This window comes from Podarcis gaigeae (assembly GCF_964106915.1).
Source record: "Podarcis gaigeae genome assembly, chromosome: Z".
Classification (NCBI taxonomy): Eukaryota; Metazoa; Chordata; class Lepidosauria; order Squamata; family Lacertidae; genus Podarcis; species Podarcis gaigeae.
The window spans coordinates 28,748,744-28,762,263 of record NC_139691.1 but is presented as its reverse complement, the minus strand read 5'-3'; the positions used below and the strand labels follow the sequence as shown (position 1 = coordinate 28,762,263).

Here is a 13,520-nt window from a genome sequence, read left to right as displayed (position 1 = left end):
GAAATGTTGCTGCATGAGGTGAAGGACAAGATGGTGCCCCCTCCTAATTCCACATTCCACATTTCAACTGGGCTGGCAGTTGAATCTTATTTTGGTGGGACAGCATTGTCCACCGCACCTGAGGCATCAGGCCAGATTAGTGAGCCCTGGAGAGGCCATGTAGCAACAGCTGGGGGCTCAGGAGGAATAACTGCGACTACCACCTGAGGCAGTTGCCTAATGGTCGGGCCAGCAATGGAAGAGGGGCTGTTGAGAGACAGTGTGGTGTAATGGTTAGAGTATCAGACTAGGTACCTGGGTGATGAGGGTTCAAATCCCTATTCAGCTGTTAAGCTCACTTGGTGATCTTGGGCCTAGTCACTGTGTTTCAGCCTAACTGACCTCACAGGGTTGTTGTTGTGGTTTAAATGAGGAGGGGGGCTCCTCATTCCTTGGGGAAAATGATGGGACATAAATGCAACAAACAAACAAACAAACAAAAATACTGCCTTCTTGCCCTACTTAAGGGATTTGTCCAGTTTAGGAAACAAAATACTGCCTTAGATTGGCCCCTAATATGATCCAGCAGGACTCTCTTCATTTGTGTCATGCTTAGGAAGCTGATTATTCATGTGCCCCTTGCACTCTTTTCAGCAGACCTTGTGAGGGTGAAACAGCCGGTGAAGTGTGTCCTTTGTATTTGACATAATTTTCAGGAAGGAGACAGAAGGCCAGAGGCTTTGCAGGCGTACCTGTGATTTTTTTCCCTTTCTATTTTTGACATAACAGCCTTATTTTGGGTTTACCACAAAGCAACAAAATTTACCCTTCAGTGTACAAAAGGTTCTTACTTATAACAGTGCAGGGATAACATCCAAATATAAGCCATTTGTGTGGGTTTCACATGGCCTGTTTAAGAATTAACTGGAGCAGGTGCAAGTAGCACCTGCACTTTGGAACACACCAACACCCAAAATCAGAATGGTATCAACATTTTGTTCTTTCAAGTGCCATATATATATATATATATAGTCAGACTTTTTAGGGGTAGCATTTTTGGATATTTTTCATGCTGATTTTGCAGAGGGATTTAATGTATTATTGTTGTTGTAACAGCATTTAGTTTTTTATTTCTTTTTTGTACAATACTACAGTATTTTCAAATTGGTTGGTTTATAAATACAATAAGTAAATAAATGATTCATTCAAGAAAGTTTCAGTGTGGCATGGTGATCTGCAATAGGGCTGTCCTATAATGAAATGGGTACGTTCAATTTTGTAAATTTACAAAAGATTGTAAAATAACAACAAGGCTGTCCTAATTAAAATTAAAATTGGCAGCAATTCTTTTCTGATTTCTTTCTTACATTTTTAAAAATTGGGACCACACAAAGCAATAAAACAACAAAGTGATAACAAAATACATCAAAACACTAATATATTGCATATTCAGAATATCACTGGGATATACAATTTATTCCTGTATTGTGGGGGGTTAGACTAGTGTCCCTTCCAACTCTACAATTCTATTATTCTAAGACACAGAGGATTGTACTAGCAAATGCAGAGGTAATAAATCAATTTGGGGTTTTTTACTCTGGGTGCCAGCTTTGACAGGCAGGTGAGGCAACCTATTTCTCAATCATATTGTGACATTATGATATCACAGGGTTGACAGCTGGGCTGTCCTCCCCACCTGTTAAAATCCCTTGCGTGGGATCCCCAAACTCGGAAACCACAGCGCGAGGGGCTTTGTCAGCCTAATTTCAGGGGTTGAAAGGAGCAGCGGGAAATGGCTCACAAAGCCCTTTGCAAGCCTCAAAAACTGGAGGTTGAAATGAGTAGCCCACTGTGGTTTCAAAGAGCAGTCTAAGAAGGAGAAGCAGTTTATACTGATTCTAAACCGCTTTCCACTCCTTGAGCAATGCATGCTCCTATGGCCCATTGGGAGCACACCTTTTGCCAGCAAAGGAGCAATCAGCAGCCCACTCTAAGTGGCTGGTTGTTCTTTTGAAGCCCTGCCCTTACCTGCTGCACATCTGACATCCAGTCATTGCATATCCTGTAACTTCCTGCCAATATCCATAACTGGTTTATTTATGTCCTGCTTTTGTTTTGCTGTAGCCCCCTGGGACAGGCAGCAATAATGTGTTAACAATAGGGAAACATTGCAGAACCAACAAAAACAGAATAAATTCACTGCCCGTGCACTAATATTATGTCAACCATATGTTGCAGAATTCTCCTGCAACAAAACACCAGTCTTTTCTGGATTAGAAAGGCCCTTGGATGGCAATTTGTGTTACTTCACTTACTGCAAAATTGCTGAGTGGAGTCTTGGACATCTGTCCCAAAGTCTTGTTCTGACAGCACCACTGAATGCTTTGCAGCAGAGGTGGGGACCTGTGGGCACTCCAGATGTTGCTGAGCTCCAGCTCCAGTCTTTCTTGGCTATAAGTCATGCTGGGTGAGGCTGATGGGAGATGAAGACCAACAAGTAGCCAGTCATTTTAACCATCGTTTTGTACTGCTTTTCATTGTGTTTTATCATTGTACACTGTCCTGATTCATCATATGGTAGCATACAGGGTGGCCCCTAGGTAGGTATACTGCTTTAGAATCCACTTTCTTTGTTCTTGACTCATGTTCACTGTCATCAGTCACAGTATCAGTAAAGAAAAATAATCCTTTTATCTGACTCCACTGTTCTTTCCAGCTACCAACCTGAAATTTAACTGCCACTTGGTTGTGTGCCACTAATGTGTACCCATATACCCTGTTGTGATGAATTTCATTTATTCAACTGTATACCTACTTTGGGGCCACCCTTTATAATGCCTTTATAAACAAACAAACAAACAAACAAACAAACAAACAAACAAACAAATGACAGGCCACAAGTTCTCAATATCTGCTTCATAGTTTTGTTCTCCTGCCAAACCTGTAAACCACCATTTCCCCTGTTTTACAAATGGAGACTAGGGAACAGCATTATCTTTGGGGAAACCCCAGTGAATTCACATCTTCCATATCCAATTGTCTGTCCACACTGTCTCTCCCATAGGGATGAGGGAGAAACTCAATTTAGTTTGCATTTAAAGATGAATCTATACCTAATCTTCACTTTCCAAAACAATACATGAAACAAGAAAACAGACATTGTTCACAATTCACACCTTCCTTCCTTCCTTCCTTCCTTCCTTCCTTCCTTCCTTCCTTCCTTCCTTCCTTTTTAGCAATTCAGTACTCCATTATGCACATTTTGGGGGAGAGTGAGCATAAAAATGAATGTACCCATGAAAACAATATACACAAATGGATTATATGAAGGAACACCACTTTCCAAAATGTGTATATTAGACAAAGTGCATACAAGCATATGCATATTATGAAAAATGTGCACTAAAATGATGCTGATTTTAACAAGGACTATTTCCCCCCCACTAAGCGACCACTGACTCTTGTAGACATATTTTTTTTCCTCCTCTGTGGAGGGAAAAGCAACCGATGACTAGTTTGCAGGGAAAAATTTTTGCTTGTGCCATTTCAGCTGCTGCCCTCATCAACAGGCACCCTCGTCATCAAGGTACTTTCCCTGGTGTGGACAACAAGGAGTGAGATAGAGCAAAAAGTTGCCTATGGCAGGACAGCAACCTTATTCCTCTGCCTCACTACATTCCAGGCAGTTTTGAGCCCTAACTAAAACAAACCGACCAAGGAGTTGTCCTTTTACTCCGGGTGAAAGGTGAGACACTGCACTGTTAGAGTCACCAAGCAAGAGGCCATTAGGAAATCAAGCGAAGCCCAAGGATAAAGAAGGTGGGGTGGGGTGGAGGCGTTTGACAGGTAAATCTCTGCTCAGCCGCACGAGGGCCAGGAGATTGGACAGGGCCGTCCGCAATCGCTCTCCAGCATAGCTATTCCTTGGGGCCAACAATGCACAGGACCAACAGATTGATGAGAGAAGAAGGAGCAAGCTGGTTCTTCTTGCCCACTTGTGGCAGAAGCAAAAGGGTTGCTGGAACATGGAGCCCCTGAGGGTGTCATCAGTGCCAAAGGCAATTGAGAGGGAGAAAGAAAGGTCTCCAGTGACACCCCTGAAAGCCAAGGTAAAACGTGGTGTTTTGCATTTCTTTTGCTTGGTTCAGCCAAAATCTAGTTTCTTGCTGTATTTCTTCATTTCCTTATGAATTTAGTAGAAGTATTGGTTGGCTTTCCCCGCACCCCATATATATGTTTTTAAATTGCAACAATAGTAGGTTTGTTTTTGGCAATGGAGAGAGGGATTCTGTATTGGATTTCTTTGGGAAGTATTTTCCTGAAGACTTGATTCTTTGACCAAATTTGTCTCCGGTGCAATAACACCACTAGACTCATGACAGGTGGAAGAAGCTGTTGTGCAGTAAACCCAGCTATCTATTCCATAATTGCCTACTTCAACTGTCATCTATCTTTCACAGCCCTGGTACCTTAGATTTTTTAGCTGGAGGTTCTGGGGTTGGAACCTGAGACCAAGACATTTTTAATGTCTTGTGTGAAGGATGAAATAGTATCACAAACACACACTCCATATACAGAAGCTGACTGGTGGCAGAGCGTCTGCTTTGCATGCAGAAGGTCCCAGGTTCGGTCCCCGGCATCTCCAGGTTGGCTGGGAGAGACCCTTGCAAATCTTGCTAATGTAAATTTTTGCAAAGCAACTTCTCCCATTATAATGCATTTTTGCATGCTGTTTTCACTATTGTATGCACTTTGATGCAGACTTCATAAATGCATTGTTTTACGTGTTACTTGTGGTACTGAAAATTTTGAAGTAGTGTGCATTTAGAAATATAGTTGTGTTCTGGTTTGTCAGGAAGAGTGGATTTGGTAGGTTCGCCTTTAAATGCAGACTGAATCCAATTTCCCACCCATCCCTATGCAAGGATGACCTGGCCTGAGACATGCATATGGGAGGAGAACATAGGCACTACCATTGAGTTAGTTACCCCAGAGCCAAATGCCCAACACCCCTTCACTGCAGTTCATTAGGCCCAGGGAAGATCTACAGGTTCAGTGGCCGAACATCTGATTCGTAACCAGGAGGTCCCAGGTTCCATCCCCTGTATCTCCCAGCAAGACTAGAAATTTCACCTGTCTGAAACAGCAGAAAGCTTCTTGCCAGTGGGCAGTGTGTGGCTTATGAGAGGAACTTTGCCTTTGAAATGGCCCTTAGCTCACAGTCATTTGGCTTATTTCTATAGGGCAGGATTTGTCATGGAAACTTTAAAAGCTATTGATGGAATGTCTTGCGATTCAGTGCTTTTACAATTCTCCACAGTGTTTGGTTAGCAGAATACAGTAATTACATAGGTGTATATGTTGGGGGATTTGCCCCCCTTCCTTTTTACTATGTTGCACAATTGGTAATCTCAGTCAGACTCTTCTCCTTTTTCTTCAGCTACACAGTTCTCCAATTGCAAAAGAAGCAAAATTTATCATTATATGATTTTCCTGTAAAGGTGAGGATTTTCCTCACTTCTAAAGTCACTTTTCAGTCTTGAAAACAAATTATTTTAATAATAATAATTCCACATCTGTATCAAAAAGATACAAGAACAGGGTGGAGAACATTGATAAAAGAGCTTTCATTATCTGTACAGTGGTACCTCGGGTTAAGAACTTAATTCGTTCTGGAAGTCTGTTCTTAAACTGAAACTGTTTTAACCTGAAGCACCACTTTAGCTAATGGGGCCTCCTGCTGCTGCGCCGTCGCTGCACAATTTCTGTTCTCATCCTGAAGCAAAGTTCTTAACCCAAGGTACTATTTCTGGTTTAGCGGAATCTGTAACCTGAAGCGTATGTAACCCAAGGTACTACTGTACTGTATTCCCTTCGCATGCATAAGAACTAATATATGCTGTATGGAGGAGTTCTCCTGTTCCAGACACTCCATTCAATTCCTCCTCCTGGTTTTTCTCCTCTCTCCCCACCCCACCTAAAAAATAAAATAAGCCAATATTATGTGGCTACTTAATACGTTCAGTCCTTGTTGGACTGTTTCAGGGGTTTCCTTCCCTTTAGGCCCACCCCCAAATATATTTTTGCACTTATGCAAACTTCAGGGCTTCCCCTAGTTGGCTGATTCCTCACTCTTATTGGGCTGCTTTTGACTGCATAGGTGAAGACACTCAAACAGAGGGAGCATTGTTACTACTCTGGGGCTGAAACTGTCAAAGGCCTAGCGAATGCATGGCTATGGCAAGATTTGAACTATGGCATGGTACTTCTGATCTCAAGTTCTTAGCAATAACCACCACATTGCACCATTTCTGTTGGCTTCCTGTTGCAATATGGGAAAACACCCACAGCATCAGGGTGACCCAGGCTTACAGTCAAAGAGCCTAAGAGAAGTAATCTGGGCTCGAAACAGAGACAATTTCAGGTTCTGGACGGAATGCCCCTACACCCCTATGTAGATCTTAAGAGCTTTCTGATGCTTGAGGTGCTAGGCCAGGCTTCACCAAACAGCCACATGCTGCCTGGGGCTATTGGGAGTTGGAATCCAAAAGAGCTGAAAGTCACTAGGTTGGTGAAGATGGTGCAAAAATGAGAGCCAAGTGACATGTCCTTCTTTGTGCACTGGCTTCCTGCTTGTGTTTGAAGTAGAGAGTAGCCTGGCAGAGTCAATTCCAGGATTAAGTGGAACTCTCGGTCTAGTGTTTTATGATCAATGGCTTAGTGGTTGAGCAAATCCTCTGCAGATAGAAGGTCTCAAGTTCAACCCCCAGTATCTCCCATGTCTAAAATCCTGGAGAGCTTCCAGCAGTCAGTGGATACCAGGAACGTGGACCTTGTGCGCCTCCAAAACTTGTTTCAGCTGAATTCTCACCAGCCCCAGGCAGAATCTCCAGTGGTCAGGGGTGATGTAGTCTGACAACATACAGAAGGCCACAAGTTTCCTATTCCTGGTGTAGATGATATGGAGCTAGATGACCCAACAGTCTATGTAAAGCAGTTTCTTGTGTACCTCCTGGTTGAAGAAAGGTGGTAGCTCAGTGGTAGAGAACATGGTAGAATGTCACAGGTTGAGTCCCTAGCATCTCCAGATGGAGCTGGTTAAGACTTCCTCTGAAACCCTGGACAGACACTTCCAATCAGTGTAGACAGTACTGACCTGGATGGGCCAGGAGCCTGACTAACCTTAAGGCAGCTTCCTATGTGACCTGGTGTTGGGCAGTTGGAGCAGTGATGATCCAAAGGGTGTTTGCAGCACCTTGAAGTCACCATATCCTACAATCTCCTGCAGTAATTTCCTGTAGAAATTTAATAAATATATAAATAAAGACACAGCTCACCCAGACACAGTTTTCCCTGTTATAGTAAGGTGTGTTTTCATATTTAAATTATATCATTTTAAAATTTGCAGGGTGTGTGTGTTTGTGTGTGTGTATTAGGAATGCCATACATCTGGACATATTTGGCATACTGCAACCCCAAGCAGTGTCCAGGCAAAATAATTATTTGGGAAATTTTGCAAAACAAACAAACAAAACAAAACTCAACTTTGGGCAAAAAGAAAAAAGCTCAACAACTTTCCTGTCCAGATTTTAACTTTATGAAATAAGGCAACCCTTATATATGTGTGTCCACACACATGGACATTTTATGCAAAAGAGGTGCAGTGGTACATCGGGTTAAGAACTTAATTCGTTCTGGAGGTCTGTTCTTAACCTGAAACTGTTCTTAACCTGAGGTACCACTTTAGCTAATGGGGCCTCCTGCTGCCACTGTGCTGCCGACACGCAATTTCTGTTCTCATCCTGAAGCAAAGTTCTTAACCTGAGATACTGTTTCTGGGTTAGTGGAGTCTGTAACCTGAAGTGTCTGTAACCCAAGGTACCACTGTATCCTCTTTTTGGGTCATACAAAACTTTCCTTTCATCCTGGTTCACTTCCATTATCAGAGCTTGAAGCAGCAGAAACAGCCAGAGCAATTGCCTGTGGAAAGGTAATGTGCAGGGCAGAGTTATTTATCTATCATCTATATCTATCTATCTCTATCTATCATCTATCTATCTATCTATCTATCTATATCTATCTATCTATCTATCTATCTATCTATCTATCTATCTATCATCTATCATCTATCTATCTATCTATCTATCTATCTATCTATCTATCATCTATCATCTATCATCTATCATCTATCATCTATCTATCATCTATCTATCATCTATCTATATCTATCTATCTATCTATCTATCTATCTATCTATCTAATCTATCTATCATCTATCTATCTATCTATCTATCTATATCTATCTATCTATCTATCTATCTATCTATCTATCTATCATCTATCTATCTATCATCTATCTATCATCTATCTATCATCTATCTATCATCTATCTATCTATCTATCTATCTATCTATCTATCTATCTATCTATCTATCATCTATCTATCTATCTATCTATCTATCTATCTATCTATCTATCATCTATCTATTTTCTATACTACCCTTCATCTGAGGATCATAGGGCAGTTTACAATATTAAAAGGCAAAAATACATAGCATAGTAACAAACCAACAAAGCAATAACTCTCCTGCACAGAGAGTTTAAGAGATTGTTTAACCAGCCAGAGTCTTAGGGGAAGAGGAAAGATATGTAATGAGAGCGTGAGGTGAGCCTCCCTGGGAAGGCCATTCCACAAGCAGGGAGCCACTACAGAAAAGGCCTGTTCTCATGCTGCTCCCTCTGGACCTCTCTTGGAGGAGAGGGCCTCAAAAGGTGATCTAAAGGTCTGGGTAGGTCATATGGGGAGAGGCGGTCCTTGAGGTATTGCAGTTGGTGTTATATGCTCAAACCATCCTGCCCACAACCTGGCCGCTGAATTCTGCACCAGCTGAAGTTTCCGAACAGTCTTCAGAGCCATGCTCTTACTTTTTGTGTCTACTGACATCAGGATTCTGACTTCAGTAGGGCCCAGAACTGGGTGAATATGTTCATTTTGGCTTCTCTCAGCTTCTCCTGTTTTTTTTTTTTAATCTTAAATTCAGTTATTCACATTTCCACATCAGTCTGTGAGATACACACACACACTTCATGAAAATTCATCAGCATTTAGTGCAAATGTATCCTAATATATACATCTTGGAAAGCAATTTTACCACTACAATGCATTTTGTATATTTTTTTCCATGAATCTGCCTTTTTATGTGCACATTACCTCAGCATTTTGGTACAAGTGGTACACAACATTTTGTACACATCCACCCAATGCTGTGGAATACTTTGCCAATAGAGATTCAACAGGTGCCTCCTAAATCAGTCCTTAATCAATTCTGTTCAGCTAACCTTATACATCTTTCAGAAAAGCTTATAATTTTATGTGGTTTTATACTATATAGATATTATTGTAAACCACTTTGATATTTTTCATGATATAGCAGTGTGTGTGTGTGTGTGTGTGTGTGTGTGTATGAATGAAAATGAACAAAAGTGATTTGTTGGCTGGAGAACTGCATTGCAAAATCTGGAGACGTGAATTTCATAGGATGGCTGCATTTTGGTTCTTGTATTGATTCAGGAAGTGTGGGTTAGAGAGAATCTCCATTAAAAGTGAACGGAACAGATTTTCTCCAACATCCCTAGTATCACAAGGGCTGTGGAAGTTTCCAGGGCAGTGGAGAGGGGGAGTTCAACATTAGATCATCATACTCCATGTGGTGATATACATAACAATGTGTGCATGTGGTATGTCAAAAAAAATCAGTGTCAGAGCTGGTCTGTGAAGCTGGTCATCACTTCTCTGTGGTTCCTGCTGCCTCAACTGCCCCCTGCTTCCTGCAGAGGGCAGCAAACCACAAGAGCAGGCACTCAAGAAAGCAGCCTACCTGGGAACTTTCCTTAGTAATATAGATACCATGAGCTTCTTGTTTTAAGCACCAAGCACCAGGCTGGTATGATATGAGGGAGATGCCAGTGCGAGATGCCTTACGGTTCTTGCTAGGAACTTCTTTCCCTCTTCCTTGCTCCTCATTTGGGCTATCCCTGCAGGCAGGGCCATGCTAGTTACGGTATGTGGAAAAATAAACTGTAATCCCCATATTGGGGGGGGGGGATATGTAAAGCCACAAATCCCCAGAATGGGGTGGCAGCAAGGTGGAGGGCTGCTTACCTGAATTTAGGAATACAGTGCAAGGGCTCTGGGGCAGTTGTGATCTTGGTATATCGTGATGTTTAGCTGGTAACATATCACGATGTTGCACACCAGGCGCCATTTCATTTAGTTCATTTTCTGTTCCTATCACGATCTGTCATAAAATGGTGCTGTTGCATCCCTCAGTGAAGGCAGTGCCCGGGCTCTGGCAAATCATTTCCAGGGCTCTGACGACATCCGGGAAGCCTCACACTGCCCTTCCAAAACCGGAAGCTACAGAAGGGAAGACTGGCTCTAGGACCGGCCAGAGCCCTGGAGCTGGCACCTTGTTTTGCTGCAATGCGGGAATCCGGCACAGGGATCTTAGCTGAAGTGCTACAAAATTGTGAAGATTCATAATTGAGAAGTTCCATTTAGGCGTGCCACATATTGGCTTAAAAGATTATTAAAATCAGTCCATTTTATCCCCCTTTGGGAAGGCAGTGTGAGGGATCTGCCAGAACCCCGGCAGTACTTTCCCAAAGCTGGGAAAACCTCATTTGATCCTAGGTTTGGTTTCTTTATTTAACTGCCCTACACACCTTCACTGGGACCCTTGCCCCACCTCCCCTAAACCCTCCAGGTTGCTGCCCAGCTCTGCCTTTTGAACAGCCGCTGCCTTCAGCCGGTGCTAACTTAGAAGCTGCTGCTAGTGCCGTGGAACAATAAACTGTGATTATTCCTTTTGGTGCTAGTATATGGTTTTGTCAGGGCAGGATGCTGGGTGACAAAATCTGAGTCTCCACTCAGCTGAATGTGGGGGGAAATGTGTGGAGGGCTGGTTACCTAACTTTGGTATGCTGTACCCCAGAGGTCTCCCATCTGTCATAACTCAGAAGCTCAGAACTCAGAAGCTAATTCAGAAGCTGCTGCTAGTGCCGTGGAACAATAAACTGAGATTATTTGCTTCTAAGTTTAAAAAAATTGAATGAAACCTTCCCCTGTTGTTTAATTACTTCGACAGTTTTAATTTAAGAGAAAATGTGCTGATGTAAAAAAACTATCTGTACTATGAAAAATGTAACCATATGTTAAAGTAAAAGTTTGTGATCTCGGTATATTGCGATGTTTAGCTGGTAACATATCACAATGTTGTACACCAGGCGCCATTTCATTAAGTCCATTTTCTGTTCCTATCACGATCTGTCCTAAAATGGTGCTGTTGCATCCCTCAGTGAAGGCAGTGCCCGGGCTCTGGCAAGTCAATGCCAGGGCTCTGACCACATCCGGGAAGCCTCACACTGCCCTACCAAAGCCGGAAGTTAGGGAAGGAAAGATGGGCTCTAGGACCTGCCAGAGCCCTAAAACTGCTTTTCAGAACCTGGCACCTTGTTTTGCTGCAATGCGGAATCCAGCAGTTTTCCTGCACATGGTGCGGACCTGTCACCTCCTTCTTAGAGCCCCGTGCTCTGGGATGCCAACAGAACCATGGTCCCACCTTCATATGATTGAGTTTTGCTCAGGTGTGTGTGTGGAAATGGGGGAATAAATAAATGCAGTGTGGGATTCCTTCACTGTCCATTTTTTTATTTACTTTCCCTTGCACCTCCTGCACTGGGACCTTAGGACCCTGGACTCACCAAGAGCCATGACTCGCTTGGAAGACACCGCTAGTCCCATGGAAGAAAGAATTGGGGTTATTTACTTATGAGGTTAAGAAAATAAAAATAAGCCTTGTATTATTGTTTAAGCCTATTTCCTCCCTTCTCTCTCTCTCTCTCTCTCTCTCTCTCTGTGTGTGTGTGTGTGTGTGTGCGTGTGTCTGTCTGTCTGAGTCTCCTGTTTGACTATTAGGGAGCACTCTCTCACCTTATTTTGATATCTATGCTACTAATTGCATCTGTAGTTTTAATGTTGGGGAAAATGTTGCCCTGCCTCTACATAGTCCCACCCTTATTTCAACATCATGTTATATTGACATATCACAGTGTTTAGCTGTTGACACATTACAATGTTGAAAACCAAACATTGCCCTGCCTTCATTCCAGTGGATTTAGCGTCTGAACTATGTTTATGTAGGATGCTCATTTCAGTTTGTCAATCTTGATGCCTTTTCAATCATCAGAACCTCATATATGATAGAATACATTGCCTGTAGCGATCTCCTTTTCTTGTAGGGTATAATACTTCTGAGATACTTAGCGCTGATTCTAGTCCATTATTCCTGTTCTCATTTCTACATAGTTCTATACTATTTCAGCCAGCCCAAAAATCCCAACTGTGCCCCTAGTGCTGAAACCTGTGATGCGCATAAGTTCTTAATCATACAAAAAGGTACAACTGAACTACTTTGCTTAATTGTCATATTTCTAATGACTATTTCTGAGAAATGAGGTCGCCCTGCATCTGGTGGCTTTTAGGGGCTGCTGTTTTGTTACCTCTGAAGAGCCACCCCCTTATCTCATTTTAACCTACTACTCTCTCTCATGTCGAGGGGGTTTATGAAGACTGATCACTTCAGTGCTGCTAATACCACCAAGCCAAAATTAAGGGTGGATCTTTATTGTGCATATCCTTTTGCCTCAGGCTTATTACCCACCAGTTAGTTAGTGTTTCAAGAACAGAAGTAGGTGGCAGAGTGGAGCATATGCTTATGAACTGTGGACCCACTATTTATTTTGCTGCAAGTATATATTTGTCTGTCACTGTGTCAGGACAGGACACTGGGATACAAAATTTGGGGCCCCACTCAGCTGAATGTGTAGAAGGATCCCGTATATGGGGAAAAAATGTGTAAAGCCACAAATTTCCCAGTACACACCCCAGAAAGGTGTGGAACAGCTTACCTGACTTTGGGAAGGTGGTGCAAGGGCTCTGGCCATGTCTCAGAGTCCTCCTGCCAAAGCCCAATAAGCACTTGTGCAGCTAGTGGAAGGGCTTTAGGACCCTGTTGGAGCCCTGGAACAAGTGCCTTGATCCACTGCAGGGCTGAAGTGGTGCCAGCAGTATTTTTGTACAGGGCACTGAGCTGGTGCAAAATTAAGAAATTCCACTTGGTGGCGCCAAATATTGGTCTTGCTCTGGCCGCCATTTTAAGAAGTATATTTTGTCTAGTCCATTTGTAATCTGTCACAAAGTGCGCCAGTACAGACCGATATTTGGCGCCTCCAAGTGGATTTTTTAAATATTTAACCATCAAAACCCTAGTAATTGTTCACCCATCCCTCCGCCCCGCTTTGGGAAAGAGATAAGGCTGGCACTGCCTTCCCAAAGCCAAGTACCTCATAAGAGAAGAAAGCCCTTTCCCCCTTGCCTCCCAAATTGCCCCCAAGTTGCTCCCCAGTCTTGTCTGTTAAACAGCTGTTGCCCTCAGCTCTAGCTTTCTTGGAATCTGCCAGTGGTCTGCTTGTGCTGTGGA

The 13,520-nt window shown here is 42.8% G+C and overlaps 1 long non-coding RNA gene across 1 annotated transcript; it reads right to left on the bottom strand.

Moving 5' to 3' along the window:
• Positions 1-1,076: 1,076 nt before the first annotated feature.
• On the bottom strand, positions 1,077-10,308 carry LOC310836806. The gene is made up of 4 exons (XR_014560207.1): positions 10,142-10,308; positions 9,858-10,014; positions 7,162-7,274; positions 1,077-2,452 (listed from the first exon to the last, which is right to left on the bottom strand). It is a non-coding gene; the product is annotated as an uncharacterized lncRNA (long non-coding RNA).
• Positions 10,309-13,520: the final 3,212 nt, after the last annotated feature.